The sequence below is a fragment of the Amphiura filiformis genome, chromosome 18 (genome assembly GCF_039555335.1).
Source record: "Amphiura filiformis chromosome 18, Afil_fr2py, whole genome shotgun sequence".
Taxonomy (NCBI): Eukaryota; Metazoa; Echinodermata; class Ophiuroidea; order Amphilepidida; family Amphiuridae; genus Amphiura; species Amphiura filiformis.
Genome location: NC_092645.1, coordinates 32244150 through 32266007, shown reverse-complemented (window position 1 = coordinate 32266007; position 21858 = coordinate 32244150). Strand labels below are relative to the sequence as shown.

Genomic DNA, 21858 nt, shown 5'->3' with positions numbered 1-21858 from the left:
TAATTTCACACAGATTGTCCCAACGAAGAAATTCAGTTATCTTTAAACCAGTCAGTTTCCATAAAATCACCAGGTTACCCTGCACATTATATAAACAACCTTCGATGTGAGTGGACAGTAACACCATCAGCGACGAGGAGGGTCTTAGTGCAATTCATGGACTTCAAACTTGAAAATGGAGATGACAATTTGTATGTTGGAACTATCAACCATCCAAGGGCTCTTACTTATTCTGGTGATGAGACGGCTGACGCACGTATCATATCTCCCATTAACGAAAGTTTACTATTTGAATTCACAACAGACGTTAGCGTAACATTACGAGGATTCTCGTTATTAGTAACCGATGTAGCAAATAGAGGTAAGAATACATAAAGCGATTAAAATGTGATTTATTTAAGGGATATAATGATATAACGACGGTCGTTCCGGGTATCTGTTGTTCATGTGTTTTCTGATTTTGTGGTGTTCCACAAATGTCAATAATTGGCCCCAGAGTTTTTACAATGTACTCGCAAAATATTGCCACAATTATTCGCCGTCATGGCTTACATTTTCATTGGTATGATGACGATGTCCAAATATATGCTTTTTAAATCCAAATATTCCAGGTGATGCAGCTTGTGCCACCTTCAAGCTGACTATTGGTTAAATGAATATATGCTCAGACTAAATGACTCGAAAAGAGATTTTATAATTTTTTATTGCTACACAAAGTTTCAGATTGGTGAAGCTGAAATCACTCATTTGGATACTGCAATGACCATATCTGATCATGCAATCAATTTTCTCCTGTGGAACTTGTCTAAAATACAGCCTTAGGCCAAAAAAAAAAAAGCTTTGTCTCTGGACCTTTTGGCTAAAAAGCTATGTGCTATGCTTTTTTTTTTTTTTTTTTTTGAAAAACAATTTATTTCCTTTGTTTTTTTTTTTTTTTTTTTTTTTTTTTTTTTCTGTAACAAGAACGGCGCTAAATAATTCAAGTTCCCGTTCAAGTTCTGAAAAATTTCGATCACACGACGTGACAATGTAAATGTTGTGAGTAGTGCCAATGAATTGGTGCAAAATTCAGCACCGCAAATGTTGATGTGTGCCGCTATTTTGTCCTACATTTAAACATTACCGTAAGTAAGGAGTACAAAAAGTTGACATTTATGTGTTGAGGAAACTCCAATATTTACTCGGCATGGTATGAAAATTAGTTAAATGATGATCTTTTCTCTGGTATACCGATATGAAATCGCTTATCGAGCAGCAAAATATCTGCACATGGGGAATTCCCAGTGACGTGTTCTAGATCTACAAGTAGAGTCGATTGTCCCGCTATTTCGTTCGCAGAGCCGTTACTTGCATACTGTTTCAAGAGATCGGTATTCAGAGCGAACATGTCATACAGTTCTTGGAGTATTTATTTTGACATTTTGTCAGAAATGATCGCCAATTGATTGTGCCGAACATGTAATTTTTCTTGAAAACTACGATGTTTTATCATTCAAAAAAAAAACAAAAAAAACGCGCTAAATCTCATTTTAAAAGCTATGCGCGCGGGGTCCTGAGAGACAAACCTTTTTTTTTTTTTTGCCTTACATCACTAAGGAGGCATGCGGGTACTCGGGGGGGGGGTACTCGTCCTCTCCAAACTGGACTACGCTAATTCTATCTTCTATCGAACTAAAATTTTGCAACTCACTTCAAGGTATATCAAAACTATTGGTACCCATCAATATCGAGTGAGTGTTAACAAGACTGCCCCATCAAAATTCAGTATAACATCCGCCTTATTTGTAGATTTATGTAATAAAAGGTCATAAAACTATAAATTGTAGTCATTTCAGAAGAATCTAATGTTGAATTTGGAAGTAACACGCGTTTCATTAGACTATAAAGCTGATGGGTACCAATCATTTTGATACAACCCGAAAACATGAGACTTGATCAGGCATCTGATTGATGATGGTGTGACGTCAGACGGCGACGAATGTCTCGTAATGCCGGGTCCCATGCGTATGTCAATTCACCTTTTCGGTAAATCTCATAAGCCTTTCCGAGTACACCTGAGAATTTGTCATTTGACGTCACGCCGACTTGCAATGCGCAGTAACGATGTTCGATAAACGATGTGCGTATCGGCGCAGATCGGCGTGACGTCAAATGACGAGGTCTCAGGTGTACTCGCAAAGGGTTATGGGATTTACAGAAAAGGTGAATTGGAAACGGAGTCCCCCTTTCTTATTAATGGCGGACTTTTCAACTCTCTCCGATATGGATTCCCTGACTCCTCAAATGCTTAAAAGACATTTGGGTCTTGTTTAAATCAGTTTTGTATTGCATAACAATGCGTAGTGCAGATTCAGTTTCACGCTTAGTTAGCTAGGCCCATTAAGGGTAGACGAGGTATTGTTGGTCGAAGCAACCTAAAAATCGATTTTCATTATCTAGATCAATATATTATTGAAAATTAACACCTTGATGTTTTGCAAAAGTTCATTCTACAAATCGTATACTTTGCAAACTTGCTTAATTTATTGTTGTTAATGAGTTATTTACGTTTTACAAAAGTGTTGTTGTTTCAGCCCTCTTTACAACGTAACTCAAGAACCGCAGCACCTATAAAAGTATATCTGTGATAATTTAATTCTTCTACACGCTCCCTATGAATTGAGCAATGCAGTTTTTGCCAAAGCTCACTACCATTCATAAGATGCTGTGAACTACCAAATCACAACAGTTTAAAATAACTAGTAACCTTAAATAGTTCGAGAACGTGCATGAATTGTGACTAAAGCTCTTGACAAAATTATTTCTTAGAAGTAAAATCTATACCGTAAACAATTTTGATGCTCAAGCAGCCTGGACAAAAATATTTTAATAAGGCTGGGTGCGGGAAAGATCAAAAGGCCCAATGTTTTCTGTTTTTAAAATTTCTAATGAAATATGTCTTTATTTTCTTTGATTAGATTATGCCCTTTGCAAAACTCCTCTGATGATCATCCAGGAATCATTTCACTGCAACGGTAAGTGGAGGGCATTGTACACATTCATCGCAAAACAATAAGTGCGTCATTATGCTTGAATTTATCCATGCATACATCATGACAAATTATGAGATAAGTGTGTCTTTAACCCTAACATGGTACAATCCAACAAAATACACGATATAATACAAATTTTATGACAAATTATTAAAATTTGATATTTTTCTAATTTTTGATATATAACAGTCCTCGAAGTAAAGTTTATAAATCTAATGATATATTCTTAAAGTGTATGTAGCTGGGAGGAAAAGCCGACGATCAATTGAAAATTTTGACTTTCACATTGAAGATATAGATTTTTTTCCCCAAAAGACCTATTTTTTTTGGTGTTTTGGGAAAAAACCTCCATATCTCCAAAATGAAAGGTCAAAATTTTCAATTGATCGTCGGCTTTTCATCCCACCTGCATACACTTTAAGTATAAATTATCAGATTTATAAAGTTTACTTCGAGTACTGTTAATTATCAAAATATCAATTTTAATCATTTGCCATAAAATGTGTATTACATTGCGAATTTCAAAAATCTAAATTATTTGATATCAGAAGGACATTCTTCGTATTCAGAATGCAATTCGATATGTCTGATGTGCTCTAATGTCCCACAATAAATACTGTCCAAACGTTCATACCCCATCGGCCCATCCCTTAAGTAAACTAACATATCCTGCAAAAATCAAGACTTTTGGTGCTGTAGTTTTGTCGAGATCCGAGATTTTGAATTAAAGTCATAATGTACGATCTTTTTTCAGAATTTACCTTTATTTTTTCAAAACCGATTTTTTTGGCATATTTGTAATACTTACACATGTTCTAACTTAAATCTATGAGCAAACTGTCAAATTCGTCCTATTTGTAGTAAAACGGGACGATTTTCTGTTGGTCCGACATAAAGTCATAATTTTAGATTATGACTTTATGTCGGCCACGATCACAAACCGTAGTCTCGTACAAAACTAGCTTGGTTACGCTCCTTGCACATGTGGAGGGAGCGTAACCAAACTGGCCGCGTAGGAGACTAACTCTGAGGCCGCACTCGCTGTCCTAATTCCAAATAGTGCGAGATGTTTCAAGTGATAGAGGTGAAGTTTATGATGTTGTTTCTTTGCAAATTCCCAATGTTTTCGCGTCCAAATGTATTGGGAACTTTCATAATGATTGCATATTATCATTTTAGAAGAAAAAAAAAAAAATCTAAAAATTTAAAAAGATCGTACATTAAGGCTTTAAGCGCACTAGCGCAGGAACCGTCGTTTTATTATTACGATGGAAATATTAGTTGAACGCGTTGTTTATTTATATACAGTACGTACTTGGCGTGCGGGAAGTCGAAACATATCAAAATAACCGACCCGACTCACGTTCGAAGGAGTGGCTCGCATTGGCGACATTATGCGCTGGTATTAAATAGCTATTTTCTTTGTATTGCCTGATCTGTTTTGGCCACAATTAAAAGAGGATACAGTGAAACTAACATTTTGTGAAAAGAAAATGCAATTCTATTTCGAAAGGAAATGTTACAATATGGCTAAACGTGTTCAGTGTGCTTCGGGCATGACACAAACTCTTTCAAACCTTTCTTACAAAGATTTGGTCTTCTTACAAAAACTTTGTATTAGGTCAGCTTAATTTTATAATTCGCCTTAAAGCCCCCGCGCGCATTAGTAAAATTGCCCGCTTTTTGCGCTTTATTTATTTTTTCCGCTGTTCTATTTTTTTTCCAAATCCACCACACAAAAATCTCACATCTGACATCGCCAGACGTTAAAATAGCCTAACTCGTAAATCTCAATAAAATTGTTAAAAAGCTAGACCCACAGATAAAAGAAATAAAATTAAAAAGAAGAAAACTTCTGCATTAGCTTTTTAACTTGGGAAGGGTTTTGACACAAACTATAAAATTCATTATTTATATAAAACCATTTGCATTACTTACTCGGAAGTAAATCAACTATACAGAACACTAGTAGAAATTTACAATTAGAATTCTTTCAAAACGATGAGAATTGGACAAAAGTATGAGAATTTAAAATTTTCTCATTTATATAAAACTTTCTCATCCAAATGAATGAGAAATACCAATTAACGTGTCAACCACCTGTCACATTGTTTTAAATGAGAAAATTAACCACTTGTGACAGGTTGTTGACACGGTAATTAATATTTCTCATTCATTTGGATGAGAACATTTTATATAAATGAGAAAATTTTAAATTCTCACACTTTTGTCCAATTCTTATCATGTTGAAATTTTCCGCTAGTGGAAGTCAACGTTTCAAACATTTGCAACAAAATGAAGCAAAGAGATCAGATCAGGTCGGGTGAGGTCAGGACATTTCCTCTGCCACTGGTCACCATGTAACTCGGTGCAATCTGTACATGGTTGAGCCCCCAGCGACTAATCCGGGACACCCGCTCCAGGGTGAGGACAATCTGGTAACACCATAATGATTGCTAACTGTGAGTGCCGTAGACAGTGCAGCCAGCGACGTGCATAGAGGTAGAGTGTGGTCTTGTAGTTTGGTGCGCTAGGGTATCGGTCGGAAGGTTTCTCATTTCTCCTCTATCCCACTTATTGTGCCAACATGATCCACGTAAAAATGGTGGTCCCGGGAACCTGACGAGGAATATCTGGACACGTAAAAAGCTGCAGGCCTTTTCGTAAAGAGCAGGGATCAGCCCGGGCCTGTTGTCTATCACTCAGCATTGAGGTCAACTTGCGCTGCCCTTAGGGGCTTGGCAGCATATCGACCAATGGCGCACTTTGAGCCATGTGAGTATCCAGAGAGTGTGGATAAATGCCGTATTATTATTATCATTATTATTATTATTATTATTATTATTATTATTATTATTATTATTATTATCATTATTATTATTATTATTATTATTATTATTATTATTATTATTATTATTATTATTATTATTATTATTATTATTATTATTATCGTGTGTTCAGTGGATTAAATCCACCAGCATGTCGGTTGGAAAAAGCAGAATTTAGAATGTTTTATTTTCAGTCTACTTATTTGAATTTGTTATAACCATGGTATGTTTTTATCTTTAAATTCACACAGATTGTCCAAACAAGGATATTCAATTGTCTTTTAACAGCCACGTTACTATTCAATCACCTGGCTACCCTGCTTATTATCATAACAACATTAGATGTGAATGGACAGTAACACCATCAGCGATGAGGAGGGTCCTAGTACAATTCTTGTTCTTTAAACTTGAAATTGGATATGACATTTTGTATGTTGGAGCTATTCACAATCCAAGGGTTCTTGCTTATTCTGGTTATCCTGGTTATGATAAGTTTGACACACCTATCATATCGCCTATTAACGAAAGTTTACAATTTGAATTTACATCAGACTACGGTATCACAGATCAAGGATTCTCATTACTAGTAACTGATGCAGAAGACGGAGGTAAGAAACTAATAAAGCGATTAATTGAGTTGTAATGTTTGCTTTGAAATAATTAATTTTGAAAGGCTGCAAGCGTGTTTTTTAATCTTTAATTCTATTAACCAAACTGCCCACTAGTCAGTACTTTATTCTGAGTAATAAGTCAAGTGCCGTAACACATTCTACGCAAAGCAGTACGCCTGGTAACGCATACAATATGTCCGCGATACTCGCTGTGGATACGCGTACGCGCTTTACCTTGATGTAAACAACTTTAATATTTTTGGGGAAAAAAAGTGATATTTTCTCGTCAAATCGCACTATTTGGTGATAAAGTTGAAATAAAGGTTGCTGCCTTATCCTTTACGCCTAAATAATGCGTCCTCGGCTAAAAACGTTTGAATAATAGGTTCAACTGCGCCTCACCCATTATCCGTTTTGATTGAATAGGACACATTATTTGGGTGTAAAAGATCCGGCATTACTCTTTATTTCTAAATTAACATTTAAAGGGGTACTACACCCCTGACCAATTTTGTGGCTACTTTTGCATTTTTTTCTCAAAAATTATAGCGCATTGGTGACAAGGAAAATACGAGGGGCAAGGACTACAACTACTGCACTGGAAATTTTATTTCAGCGCAGACAACAGTTGTGGAGTTACAGTCAAAAATGAGGGTAAACCAATATTTGATTAATAAATCTTAACTACTTGCCTTGAGTTGCTACATTTTCAGTGCAGTAGTTGTAGTCCTTGCCCCTATAGTATACATATCTTACTTGTCACCAATACGCTATAATTTTTGCGAAAAATGCAAAAATAGACACAAAATTGGCCAGGGGTGTTAGTACCCCCTTAACCTAATACACAGGGTGTGCTGTGATGCATATGCATCCAAGTTTACATACACAACAATACCCAGTATTCAAATCATAACAAATTGTAGGAAGAAGTTTAGTTTACAAAATAGTGGCGTAGCATCATAGGCGCACGGGGTTGGGTGGGGGTACTTTCCCCAATCGAAGTAAACATTTTGCAAAATCACTTTGAAAATTGTCAAAAATCAGCAGGTACTTCGTCAATCGGCTCGATGCATCCATATCCCTCCCCTAATTACTCACGCTACGCCATGGTTGCAAAACAGGATCATTTGAAAAAGACACCACGAAAAACAAGTTGCACAAGGATGTTGAATAGAAAAAAATGTGTCTTTTCATATGACCTCTGTATAATCTAAGTATAAAAATCATTCAATGCGATACCTGGAAGTGATTCCAGTGTTCTCTATAATAGAGATAGCTTAACTAAGCATCGCATATCGTAAACATTTTAACTAGTGATAGCTGATAATTTGAAATGGGGCTGCATCACACACCGACATCGCCTGGTTAATAATTACATTGCTATATGCACGATTTGATATTCAGACGATAAATCTTTGGATACCGGGATAGAAAATGATGAATATCTTCTGTCATTTTTTATTCTAAAGAAGCCATATTTTGATACTTCACTTGAATATATATGTGTTGAAAGGATATGATAGTCGTTAGCTTGCGTATTGAGAAAGAACCGTGCGTATTGAGCTCAGAAACTGACAACAATTCTGATTTTATATGCGCCGAACTATAGCGCAGCGTAGGCCACACGTGCAGGCAGTCTAAAAGCAGATGACCTCATGGCGTATACCATGCTCATTAACATCTACAGAGGTCAGTGACCAGGCTATTATATTGTCAATAGCCTTAGTCGGATGTCCCTCGGCCCATTATGCGTCTCAAAACAGGTCGGAACAAAATGGCCATGCGTGGCTGTGGATTCAACCTACTATGGCGATTTCTGTCATGAAGATATCGGGGCGATGACACTGTACATCATGTTCTGTAATTATTCTGGACCACAACAGGTGTATCAAAAGTGTCATCGTAGACACCGATCATAATAATTGCACAACAATTACAGGTCCGTGATTGTGTAGGCATAAACATGTGAAGTCATAATTACTATTTTTTAATCTTCTGATTGAAATCAAAGTTGGTACATTTCTAAATTGCATCACAACAACAGGTGAAATTTGGCGAAATTTATGGTGTCTTGAGATGGCAGAAAAAATAGTCAAGTTATAGATCATTTCAACCCACCTTCTACTGCCACCAATCAAAAGAGACATCAGTGTTGCAGAATCAGGATGAGTCGTAAATACTTAAATATAATAAGGTGAATGGCTTTTAACATGACAGACACTACAATGTATAATGTTTAACCGTGTTTGTAATGAAACAGGTATCTCTATTTCATTATCTTTAACTAGATTACAATCTGTGCCAAAATGGTTTGGAGATTATCCGCGAATCATTCAACTGCTATGGTAAGAGAAGGGCACGATACACATTCATGGAAACTAAAGAAAACGCTCTATTTTTAAACGAAAATCATGAGAAATCCATTACAAATCAGACTATAGCTAAGGCACAACATCCGTTTTGGTCCTATAGCGCTATCGGTGCCCGAAGAGGTACCGATGGCACTTTTTTTTTATCGTACCCTGACCATTTGTCCAGTGCATTCGTTTTTTTATTTAAATGAAAAACAATTACACTATGCCACTGTTAATTATTATGCTTGAAACAATTTATTATATCTCCAGGAAGTGATGTTAAGAGTCATCGGTACCTAACCAGGCACCGATAGTTCTATAGGACCAAATTTGATGTGGTGCCTAACCGTTACTATTAGCCTACCTGGGAAACCGGGGCTCGATTTCACGCCCTATTGTTGAAATACAATTAAGATTTATTTCATGTCAGAAACCTATTTCACCGATGAATGAGCAGAAAGGAAAATATAGATTTACATGAACAATAGTGAAATTATTGGCTTTCGTACTACAAGCCTATGTAATATGGAATATATTTTTGACTCGGGGAAGTCTCTTTTTATTCGACGTGTAATACTTTTTGACGTCACGAAAAGTACGTCAAATATTATACATAACATACGGAGTCTGCAGGGACCCTAACTCCAAGTCTATAAACCCCGGACAATGTGTTTTGGTTATGCACTTGGGCCTTTTGTCCATGATGTTTTCTGATTCGATGAGTTTTATGAAAGGCAATGAGGATATAGGTACGATCCTGTTAGTATAGTTCCTTTTTGCTCCATCAATAAACGTGTGGTCCCTCCTCTATCGACATCTCAAAAACAGATCGCGAAATCTCTGTAATTTTATTATTATTATTATTATTATTATTATTATTATTATTATTATTATTATTATTATTATTATTATTATTATTATTATCATTATTATAATTATAATTATTATTATTACTATTTATTTCTTTTAACAGTGTATTGTAGAAATCAACTTGTCTAACATATGAAGAAAGCAATGTTTTTCTCACGTAGCATTGAGAAAGTTGACTAATCTCGTGTTCAGTCCAGTTGATTCAACCCACTACCTATGTCAGATGGAAATGCCTCGACTAATCGACTGTTTGATTTACCTTTCAGCATGTTCAGTCACTTACTTACTCCGTTTATTCTATAATCTTACACAGATTGTCCAAATAAGGAAACCCAGTTGTCCTTAAACACCTCCGTTACAATCCAGTCACCTGGCTACCCGGCATATTATCAGAACAACATTCGATGTGAGTGGACGGTAACAGCGACACCGATGAGGAGAGTCTTAGTGCAAATTCTGGACTTCCAACTCTTCAATGGAGATGATGACGTTTTATATGTTAGAACTATCAATAATCCAAAGCCTCTTGATTATTATGGTTATGTAACGCCTGACACACGTATCATATCCCCCGTTAACGAAGGTTTACTATTTGAATTCACATCAGATAGTTTTGGCATAGATCGAGGATTCACATTGTTAGTAACTGATGCAGAAGATGGAGGTTAGAAACGCTCTATTAAGGTTGGTCTGAACCCTGGAATTATGGAAACTTTCGGGCCTCATAACTGCTAAATTGTTGGTGTAAAGTATATAAAAGTATACATATTTAGAATGGCAAAGACTTGATAAGTTCATCTGTGAGGTCAAATTTGGGCCAAAATGCTCATTTTGGCCCAAAATCCAAAAAAATGGTTTTTGGCCCACTTTTTTAAAATTTGGGCGAAAATCGGGCTTTTTTAATGATTTTTTTTTGAAAATTCAGCATTTTTTGACAATTTTTGGTGCAAATTTCTCGAAGTTGGTCGAAATTTTGGGATTTGGGGCCAAAAATGAGCATTTTGACCCAAATTTGACTTCACAGATGAACTAATCAAGTCTTTGCCATTCTAAATATGTATACTTTTATATACTTTAGACCAACAATTTAGCAGTTATGAGGCCCGAAAGTTTCCATAATTCCAGGGTTCAGACCAACCTTAAAACATTGGAGTTAAAAAACGCATCAAGTGATTAAAAGTATATTATATACAAATTTAGCTGTGAAGTTATTTATCTAGAAGGCCTATGTCATAAGTTAACCGAGAAGTTAACTTAATACTACTATCAGCATTCACAATAGACATCAGTGTCACCGTAACAGGAATCTCGTTATTATTAAGAAATGTAACACGAGAAATATAATAATACTTTTTGCTTGATTATTTTAATGCCCTTTTGCCAAAGTGGACAGAATCAGGATTCTTCGAACAATGTATAATATAGTTACGTGTTATTATAGAATGTTTTCTCTTTTTTTAGAATGTCTAATAATCATGTATCTATTTTATTTGACTAGATTATGTTCTTTGCCAAAATAGCAACAAAAACATCACGTGTTACGAGAGCTTCGGTAAGTGTAACGCATTATAACAGTACACAAACCAAGAAAAATACGAAAGCTATTTCTTTTCTCTGAGAATTCAGAAAATAAAACAATACACAAAGAATATCGGTTGATCACTGGATTTTGTTGACTAAATGAAGCAAAAGTGCTAATGAACTAACATTAATTTAAGGGGATACTACACCCCTGCCCAATTTTGTGCCTATTTTTGCATTTTTCTAAAAAGTTATAGAGCATTGGTGACAAGTAAGATATGTATATTATAGGGGCAAGGACTACACCTACTGCACTAGAAAATTTCAGCACAGACAATAGTTGTGGAGTTACAGTCAAAATGAGGGAAACCAACTACTTGCCTTGAGTTGCTGAATTTTCAGTGCAGTAGTTGTAGTCCTTGCCCCTATAATATACATATCTTACTTGTCACCAATGGCAATGCGCTATAATTTTTGAGAAAAATGCCAAAATAGGCACAAAATTGGCCAGGGGTGTAGTACCCCCTTAAGAGCTGCAGTGAATGTCAAAATTATTATGTTTGCTTCGCTGACGTTCTGAAATTTTTTTGACCCCTCCAAAATTAGATTTATTTTTCTGAATGTTGACTAAGAAAAAAATGTCATCTTTGACTGTTAAGGGATCTGGAATGAGCGTTTTGACAGTATTTTTTATGGGACATGAGAGCACATCAGACATATCGAATTGCATTCTGAATACGAAGAATGTCTTTCTGATATCAAATAATTTTCATTGTTTGAAATTGTGCAATATTTCCCATAAGTTTTTTTATATGCCAAACAGGTAAAAATTGGACGATATTACGTGCTTCGAGCGCACTGGCCCATCGAATACTAAACTAAGTATTCGTTCCCTCTAAATTTTATTGCTTCCACTATCTAATGCGCACTGGCCCATCGGATACTAAACTAAACTTCACTATTATTTTTGGGTTAAATAGTCTGCAATTGAACTTTTTTGCACGCCCAGTATAACCGGCGAAAATATGCTCGTTCCCTCTAAATGTTATTGCTTCCACTATCTAATGCATATTTCACTTTAATTATGTGACTTGCTAAGTCTGCTTTCGCCACATTTATCGATCATCCTCGTGACCCATGACCTTTTCGCCATGACAAGAGGAATAGTTTGGAGAACCTTTCAACACCATTTGAACAGTTTGAATTTTGACCTTTATCATGTTTATATGAACTTTGACCCGCCATATCTCAAAATGTCCAGTAAACTTATTTTTAAAGTTGGTGATCTTGAGAAGCAATATCCAACAAAAGCAAAACTATGGACACCAAAACAAGCTTCTGTGGCAGAATTGCGTTTGGCAGCCGGACTATAGTAACAGTTTTAAAAAGTAAAGAAACTCGATGATGAATCATGACTTATAGGGCCAGGGTGTAGTTTACGAAACACCGTGTTTAATTATTATGATCTGTTTACTTTATTTATATTTATTTTCTGTGTGTAGGGTGTGTGTACGCGTGGGGTGTGGGGGTGTGTGTGGGGTGAGTTTGGGGGTTATATCAGGGCCCTGACACTCAGTTCAGAAGTATGTTACTGCGTGGAAGCGGCCATTGACCCTGTAATCGCGTATCCAGGAACTACCGGCCGCGTATGCGCACTTGTATGCGCCCTATACGCGTTATTGATCGCGTTGGACATCGCGATGGACTTGTGCTGGCGACGCGTTCATTAGCACCCCAGCACCCCATTAGCACCCCATGGCAGCGTGTGTCAATTTGTGGTTCGCGGGAACTTTTTTCAGGCTCTGTAGCGTGCAAATTTGGCTGGTGCGATTTTACAGTCTACCGTGTGGTTATATTATATTGATGTTAAATTTAATTATTCCCTCTAATTTAAATATAATTATTCTTCCCTGTGATTTCAAGGAGAACGATTCTTATGCGATGCCAGTATGACTTCTATTCCCAGTCACTGGAGATGCAACGGTAAAGTAGATTGTGCAGATGGAACAGATGAAACCCAATGTGCTGGTAAATAAAATTAGTAAATGATGTTAAGGGGGTACTACACCCATGTGGTAAATTTGTGACTATACTTGCATTTTTCTAAAAAACAATTACACACTGGTAGCAAAAGTTATGTATATTATTGGGGCAAGGAATCCAATTACTACACCGAATTTTTTTCTTAGTTACCAACTATACTCACACTCTGATTGCTCAAGAAAGATTGACCGCGAAAGTCCACTAACCGCCCAGCCCGAAAGGTTTTTCGATCGACGCGGTCACTGGACTTTCGCGATGTCTTTCTTGCGCCATGTGAGATAGTGATCATAGTCTGAGCTGAGTATAGTCTAGTAACTAACATGACTAAGAAAGAAAGGTCCTACTCGTCGGACTATACTGGCATGGGGTTAATGAATTTTCAAATATCGTGTACTAAGCAAGCATAGCTGGTGCAAATAGGGCGCGGCGTTCGGTATAATAGTCTCCCTATATTCCATCATGCACTGTAATATCCGTATAGCCAAACAAGAATGATTCACACTTTCACTCTCTACATTACAATGAGTTTGGTGCATAACCTCGGAAGTTGGTTGCATGAGTTGTACATGTAGACCCCGGATGTAGACCAACTTTAATGAAATACAAGTAGGCCTAGCCTCCATAGCATTCATTCCGGCTGCAATTTTGCTGCTAATCCAAAACTATTCCAGGGAGTCTTGCACTACATATTCTGGTCTATTTGTAACCAAGGAGGGGGAGGAGGCATTGTAAAGCGGGAGGGGGACGAAGGACAAGGAATCCGGATTAATAATAATTTTAACTAATTGTAGCATAATCGTACCCATTTTTTTATATCATCTTAGAGCTTTTCTTTTGTAACCAAAATATCATAAAAAAATCGTGAAAATTAACACATAACTAATTTAATCTAAAAACTACATTAATAATGTGCTATCCCTAAGCAGAAAATAGTACATACTAATAACTGATTTTTTGGAGCATGACGACCAAGAGTGGGATCCTTTTTTTTACACGTTCATAATTCCCCTCGTCATCCTAGTAGATAGGGGCTGTGCAATAATTATGAGCGGGGGAGGGTAAAGTTTCCAAACAGCGTGCCAAAAATTGCTTACCCCCTCTCGGCCTGGCACTAAAAAAAACCACCTTTCCCCCACCACCAGTTATTGCAAAGCCCCTAACAAGATTGAACATTAAAAGTAGAGATGACGCGTGTTGATACAAATAATATATGTGTGCATAAGTGTATCGAGGCCCAAGATTATATTATAATTGTATTTGTTATTTAGAAAAACTTATATTATAATTATATTATTATCATTATCTATCCATTGATGGGGATCATACGACAGAATGGCAATGCCCAACAAACTGGGGTCACTATAACCGGCGTTGTTACATACTGAGTGCAGAGGCATTGGCGAGACAAGAAGCAAGGGAATCGTGTTTACAAATGGACGCAGATCTTGTTGTTGTCCACGATGGGGCGGAAAATGTAAGTACAACAAACATCGGCTAATAGAGAGGTAGCAATGTTCCATACGCCTTACGCCTTACGGCTAATCGTTCATATTGCCGTACGGCATGCAGCCATATGGTTCACACATCCATACGTACCACGTTGTAACTCGAAGGACAACTGCTAGCAAAACATGTCGTCTTAAGACGTTTTTCTACATTATTTCTTTAAGTACCAGCTAACACATATGTCTATCAAAAATGTATGAATCAGCTAAGGGAAACATTCAAAATTGTTCATTTTATCTCAGGATAACAGGCAAAATGGTCCAAAATTGATTTCTGAAATATGCATTACGTTTTGTTACCTGGAGAGATTTTATCATGTCTCACCTCCTTTTTCAACCAAATCGACAGTAATAACTCTTGTAGTGAAGGATCAACATTTAACCACAAATTGCCTCAGGAAAACTGACTTCCTGGGAACCAAATACCACACAAGGTCATTTTTATGTAACTCATTGACCCATTTGTGTTATATCCCAGCAAACATTATACAATCGGCCCGATACTGACTCTATAAAAGCTGCTGTAATGGACCAAGAATGGCAGCCTGTATTGGTCCGGTACGGTCGTGCACACGGGCATTCGACTGGCCCAATAGATATTGCCAGCACTAGGCCAAAATGGGTTGAAATTGGCCCAGTACATGTCCAATTTATTCAATACTGTACTGGGCCAATATAATATTGCCAATATATTCCCATTATGAAACCGTAAGTAAACGGTAATGGTCCAATTTTGGTCCTTTTTATTTTATTTTTTTAGTCCACGTCTAGCTGTGCAGTGTTCTTCTATTCCTCTTTTACCCGGTTCAGGCATTATTGATCAGTTTCACCTGTTCAACCAGATATTTCCTTTGAAAAGGAAACTTACTTGCACTCAGCATTGAATTTGTATTACCTGATGTGCAAAGTATTAAAGTTCGATATCAAACTAAGCTCACAAAACTGAGCCATTGATAAATGAAATATATATTCATCAGATAACAACTATGCCTTGCTCTCGTAGATTCTTTACAAGGCAGTAAATGAAATATTCGGAACAAGCGTAAACTCGCTGCCTCTTCTTTATAATAATAATAATAACATGTGGCCCTTCAAAATGAAGATGATAATGATCAAATATTGTATTGATGATAGTAAAAAATGTCAGGGTTTCAAAACCACGCCCACATTAATGCAACATTGGGCCAATACAGGGCCGGTACTCGGGGCCTACAAGCCTGGCCACCAAGTTTCTGCCGCAACTGGGCCAGTATGTACATGCCGGCTCGATGCCATGTTCAGTAGCCACTTCATCGCCTAAACTTAAAGGACCACAAACTGGTCATGGCGTGTCCAAAAAGAATAAACCAAAAATTCAGAAACCAAAACATGAGCCAAAAAGATCGCTCAAAGTTCTTGTGATCAATTTCCAAAGTATAAACAACAAAACAGCTGAATTTGCTGCATGTTCGGAGTTTAAGTCACCAGACATAGTGATTGGTACTGAGACTTGGTTGAGCGGCCATCCACAAACAGTAGTGAAGTTTTTCCTGACTGTTACACTGTTTTTCGTAAAGACAGAGCGGATGCTCATGGTGGAGTCCTGGTGGCCCTAAAAAATGACCTTGTCTGTGCCCATAGAGTAGATCTCGATTCAAACTGTGAGATTGCTTGAAAACAGATAGATATTGTAGGGGCCAAACCCCTTCTGATTGGAGCCTTTTATTGTCCTCCAAATAAGAAGAACACTCAATACCTAAATGAACTGAGGGAGTCCCTAACTAAGATAAAGAACTCAGACCAGGTGAATATATGGATTGGTGGAGATTTTAATCTCGGTGATATTGACTGGAGTGATCGCTCAATTAAGACTGGTTCAGATCCAAAACATGTCTGTCAACAACTGATTGACATTGCGGCTGACTTTAATCAAATGGTCACGAAACCGACGCGTAAGAATAGAATCATTGATCTTTTATTTACTAACAATCAAACCTTGGTGGAAAACTCCAATGTCATTCCTGGTATTAGTGATCACGACCGAATCCCTGAGATTATGATCAACATCAGACCTAAGATCAACCGTCAAAAACCACGTAAAAGTGTTCTTATATCACAAAGGTGACATAGATGGGTTAAAAAAGGACATGAATAATTTCATGAAGGACTTCACAAATATGTGTAATGAGGACATAAACAAGGAGTCAGTAGAGGAGTTGTGGTTACAATTTAAATTAAGACCCTCACAGCCATGGATAAGTACATCCCCTCCAAAATGGCTAGTAGGCCCATTCTCCGATAAAGCGTCCAAGTTTGGTCTCGGTAATTGCAAAATTCCAACCACGAAGAATTCATGAAAATCATTCAGAATCGTAAACTTTAATAGTTTCAGAGCACAAAACAATGCATGGGTGATTTTTCAACAATACTTCATTTTTGAGCAATATTACGTGTACGCATTGGTGGTAACGTATCAGTGGTAACGTATCTGTGAAGCCCTTTCACACTTTTGTCTTAATCGTGCAAGTGTAAAAACTTACCGACTTAATACTCATACTTGATCAGTCATCACCCAATGTACTAAAGTCTGGTATGGTATTTGGCTTCATTTATCACAGCGTTTTTTCCGAGGGGAGTAGAATTTAGGTAACGTATCTGTGACGAAATGAACGTAACGTCAGGATTTTTTGCCATTAATAGACCTGATTTGTTTTACTTTGAAACCATTGTGTTATGTACCACATATATAATATAACTATGGAGCCTGCTTGATCCATCACATATGAAAACATTCATATAGCTAGTTATTTTGACAGATTGCTATCCATTAGAAATATGGTAACGTATCTGTGAACAATATTGGCGACATAGTCTCAAAGCCCTGTTGGAAAAGTTTAATAACCTGCGTTGTGATGTTTTATACTTTATAATTAGGGCATGATACCAGCTAATGAAAAGTACCTATAATCCATTATTATGCGCGCATGTATAGCGAACAGGGACACATTATACGGAACGCACCTTGGCTGGCGACATGGAGGAAAACAATGGATATGTATAATCAGCTTTATTGTTTTATACTTTCTAGGCATGTTACAACCTCTCTAGCCCCACACACTTTAGAAAGCAACTCCTAAGTATCAGTTATATTAATAAAAGTAATTTCTTTCTGACGAAACAAGTCTGAATACGACTTGTAACTATGGGCGACACAGATTTGGCTTTTTGGACACTTTATCGGAGAATGTGCCAGTAGTCAGAGTAAGGCGCCATGGATAAATCACAAGATTAAAAGATTATCGCGGCGTAAGCAAAGAGCTTATAACAGAGCGCGCAAGAGTGGTAATGAAACTGATTGGAACCATTTTAAAGAAATGAGGATGAGCATAAACAAAACGTCTAGATCAGCCTACCGCAGATACGTGAGAGAGTTCTGCAGGGAGTCCAAGAAACAGTTCTGGAGCTTTGTTAAAAATTACGCAAAGATGCGTCTGGTATCCCAGCCCTTAATGATCAAGGGCTACTCATTTCTGATAACACCAAAAAGGCTAATTTGCTGAATGCACAATTCCAGTCCGTGTTTACAAAAGAAAACCTGACCTCTCTTCCTGATCAGAAATCTTGTGATTTGCCCCCAATCCCTGATATCATAATAAAAACTCATGGTATTGAAAAACTGCTCTCAAACCTGCATGCAAACAAAGCGCCAGGCCCTGACGGCATACCACCGCGCATTTTGAAAGAATGCGCAGCAGAAATTGCGCCCATCCTCACTGTTATATTCCAAAAATCAATTGAAACTGGTATCTTACCTAGTGACTGGAAGCAGGCTAATATATCACCTATTTATAAAAAAAAAAAGGTGACAAGTCCAAGGCAAGTAATTATAGAGTCACTTACCTCGGTCTGCTGTAAGGTTCTAGAACATTGTATACACTCCCATATCATGTCATATTTTGATAAGTACCACATTCTAACACAAAAACAACATGGTTTCAGAAGTGGGCACTCGTGCGAAACGCATTTTATTCAGTCTATTCATGATCTCACCTTTGCTCAAAATAACCGAACTCATACAGATGTCATAATTATGGATTTCTCGAAAGCTTTCGATATGGTACCTCATCAAAGACTACTTCTCAAATTATCTCAACATGGCATAAATGGCAACATCAAAACTTGGCTTGAAGCATTTCTTACAAACCGTTTACAACGCGTTGTAGTTGGAGGTGAACATTCAAATTGGGTCAGAGTGGAATCGGGAGTACCACAATTGACAGTACTCGGCCCTCTGCTTTTCCTTACATATTTAAATGACTTGCCGGATAATTTACATTCCACCGTGCGCCTGTTCGCAGACGACTGCGTGATATATAGAGAGATAAAAACCCAACAGGACTCTAAACTTCTTCAGGAAGATCTAGATACACTTTCTAAATGGGAACAAAAATGGCAAATGGCTTTTAACACACAAAAGTGTTATGTTCTGAGAATTCCAGCTTCCAAATCAACCGAGTCTGTTAATTATACTCTTGGGGGCTGTGTCCTTCAAGAAACAGCATCCCACTCTTACTTGGGTGTTGAGATTACACAAGATCTGAAGTTGAATTCCCATATAAATAAAATAACAAACCAAGCTAGTAAGACCCTTGGATTTATCCGCAGAAACCTGGCATCATGTACCAAAGACACAAAAACCACCGCATACAAAGCCCTCGTCAGACCTAACTTAGAGTACTGTTCAGGGGTATGGGACCCTCACACTAAAGAACAGATACTAAAGGTGGGTAAGATTCAGCGGCGAGCGGCGAGACTAGTTTGTAACAACTACGACTGGAAGGCCAGTGTCTCTGAAATGATGTCAGACTTACAATGGGAAATGCTGTCAACAAGAAGAAAAATAGCCAGACTTTCCATCCTTCAAAAAGCCATAGGGGGGTACCTGGCACTACCAGTCCAGACCTATCTGCAACCAACTCAAAGACGTACTCGTCGTTCAAACCAAAATACAGAAAACTTCAAATACTCGTATGTTCCAAAATCTGACCAAAACTCTAATGTTATATTGCGTTGGTCCTGTATGGACTACAGCGCGCAGCAGGCTATAGCTGCACTCACTACTCAGTGGAGCAGTACAACCATTGACCGCAATGTCGTATACAAGGTTACTCACACAGCGAGAAATCAATTACCCCGGTTATTGTCAGTAGCCTTAGTCAGGTCACTTCGCTAATTATGCATCTCATAAGGTCCGAATAAAATGGCCATGGGTGGCTGTGGATTCAACCTAACATGGCGATTTCTACCATGAAGATATCGGGACGATGTCACTGTGCGCTATCGATGTCATGCTCGTAAAGCACATATCATGCATGTTGTTTACATACTACCCAGTGTTACCACGGCCAAGGTGATAGTACTTGATTTTGGAGAAAATTTTTGTCTATATAGTCCATGGTTGAATACATATTTATGAAGAGGGTTTTTTTCTTCATGCTCAGTGGTTTTAGAAAATGCTCATCCTTGACTGGCAACATCATTAGAAACATAAGAACAAGAACTGTCTTGAGGTACTTCATAATATTAAAAGTAAAAAACAAGTGACAAGTTGAGTGGAATTTTAACCCTCCGTAACCTTAATGCTGCGTTAAAGAAACTTGCACACATTTCCGCCATGAAACATAACTTTCTCTACATTTTGTAGGCATTCGTGACCACTTTGTTACCCAACAACACACGAGCAGCATGCTGGATAGGCTTGGCGTCAAGTATTAACGAACCAAATGAATATACTTGGCTCGACGGAACGGTTTCCAGGAACGGTGATGGAAATGACATAGGTTATACGTAAGTTATGATATCACGTGGCTTTGTTTGTTTGTTAAAAATATACTTTGTTTATTTGTTAACTGTTAGGGTTCGACGCGAATAAACAACTCTCATTTTCAATGTGAATAACACCTCTGCCTTTTAAGACTTAAAAATATAGGATATTCCAACCTATTTAGTCATATTAAAATATGACTAAATAGGTTGAATGTCCTATATTTTTGTTAAGTCAACGACAAAACGGCAAACACAGAATAGTAATACATGTCCCATAATAAACGTGTATCAACTTTGACTATAGATCCTGGAAACTAACAGCTACTAATTACACCTATTATTGCTCCATAAGAAGTTAGCCACATAGGAGATTAGAGCGTGAGATTTCGTTTGATAAAGAACCGTTTTTCGCTTTTCTTCTAACAGCAATTGGCAACCATGGGAACCTAACGGACCCGAAAACTGTGTAGAAATAACAACCAAGGGTTATCATCAGCACAACTACGTACGAGGTGGATGGAATGACGGAGCTTGTGACTTTGCTCCTTGCTACATTTGTGAAAGTTACGGTGAGGAATTACCATATAACGATGCAAATGTATATGTTAATGAATGGAGAGGGGTGTGCTGTTTGATGTATATAGAATTGGCTTCATTATTAACTAAATACAAACTATAGATGGCGCTATTTATCCTAAATCATATTCCTTAATTTACAAGGGGTAGGTGATCAATACTGCCTTTAAAACAGATGGAATAGGTGAAACAAGCAGCAAAGAAATTTTATAAACATATTTCATCAAAAAATTAAATAAATTGGTTGTATTAAAAGCTTGAAAGAGTACTTTTCAGTAACTAAATAGCGCCACCAATTTTGTCATAAATAGATACATTTATATCCGAAAAGCTTTAAAAAATGCTGTAAAAGAGAATAATTTTGTAAAAGAGGGGAAATTTAAAGTTGAAAATGACTGAAAAGCATCTGCATATATTAGCATGATATCACTTTTAGCTGTTTAAGCCTAAAATTTGGTTGTATATGATGTTTGGTTTGAAAAACTAATAAAAGATCACATCAAACAGCCGTGTGCAAGGTTGGGGTGGACAGGAGGGGTGTGTGTGTTTTTACGTGCGCGAGGGTTGGGGTGGGGTATCTGTGTAGGTGAATACATTTTCCGCCGTGGGTTGGTTTGTATCAAATTTGTAAAATTTCATTTTTAATATTTGTAACTCTGAACATTGAACGTTTGAAACTATACCACAATGTTTTCTTTTGCAATATTTATCTA

General features: G+C 37.2%; 1 long non-coding RNA gene across 1 annotated transcript; it reads left to right on the top strand.

Moving 5' to 3' along the window:
- The first annotated feature begins 13138 nt into the window (after positions 1-13138).
- On the top strand, positions 13139-20584 carry LOC140139488 (uncharacterized). Its single transcript, XR_011857142.1, has 3 exons — positions 13139-13244; positions 14591-14733; positions 20448-20584. It is a non-coding gene; the product is annotated as an uncharacterized lncRNA (long non-coding RNA).
- Positions 20585-21858: the final 1274 nt, after the last annotated feature.